Source organism: Myotis davidii, unplaced genomic scaffold, assembly GCF_000327345.1.
Source record: "Myotis davidii unplaced genomic scaffold, ASM32734v1 scaffold26, whole genome shotgun sequence".
NCBI classification, from domain to species: domain Eukaryota; kingdom Metazoa; phylum Chordata; class Mammalia; order Chiroptera; family Vespertilionidae; genus Myotis; species Myotis davidii.
In genome coordinates this window covers 909690-910178 of record NW_006299245.1, presented here as the reverse complement: position 1 = coordinate 910178, position 489 = coordinate 909690, and the positions used below count along the sequence as shown (strand labels likewise).

General features: G+C 40.5%; 1 protein-coding gene across 5 annotated transcripts in view; it reads right to left on the bottom strand.

Moving 5' to 3' along the window:
- SYT1 (synaptotagmin 1) overlaps positions 1-489 on the bottom strand; it is a 552577-nt gene that overhangs the window by 144584 nt on the left and 407504 nt on the right. The window lies entirely within an intron of this gene.

Sequence of the window (489 nt, the reverse complement as noted above, 5' to 3'; positions counted from 1 at the left end):
CTCTAGTTTGTCTATAAAATCTCAAAAGTTTCAGAGTGAATAGAGATACTGCTCTTTTAGAAAATTGGGAACAAAGTTCTAGAAAAATGACTCGTGGCCTCAGAACAGCCATTTCTTTCAGACCAGGATGTTCAGTACCATGAGGCACATGCTTTCTGTACAGCTGGTTGAGGGACAGGTGGTTTTGCATCAGCCTACTGGGAAGTTACATACATTCCTTTTTTTCTCAGAAATGTATTGTTTTAAGGAATGCATCTAAATAGTTTTCTCATATTCAATATATCCATAAAAGAACTGTTTGTACATGTGACTTCTAGACAAGACCACAGCACTTGTCTATGCAGAGATGCCTGAGGCCAGCAAAGCACATGTTCCTGTCGAGTTGTTCTATGGCCAGAATCTCTCATCGTTATTATTTGTCTGAACTAAATGAAGAGCACTAAGGAATAGCCTAGAGCAGTGGCCGGCAAACTGCGGCTTGGCAAACTG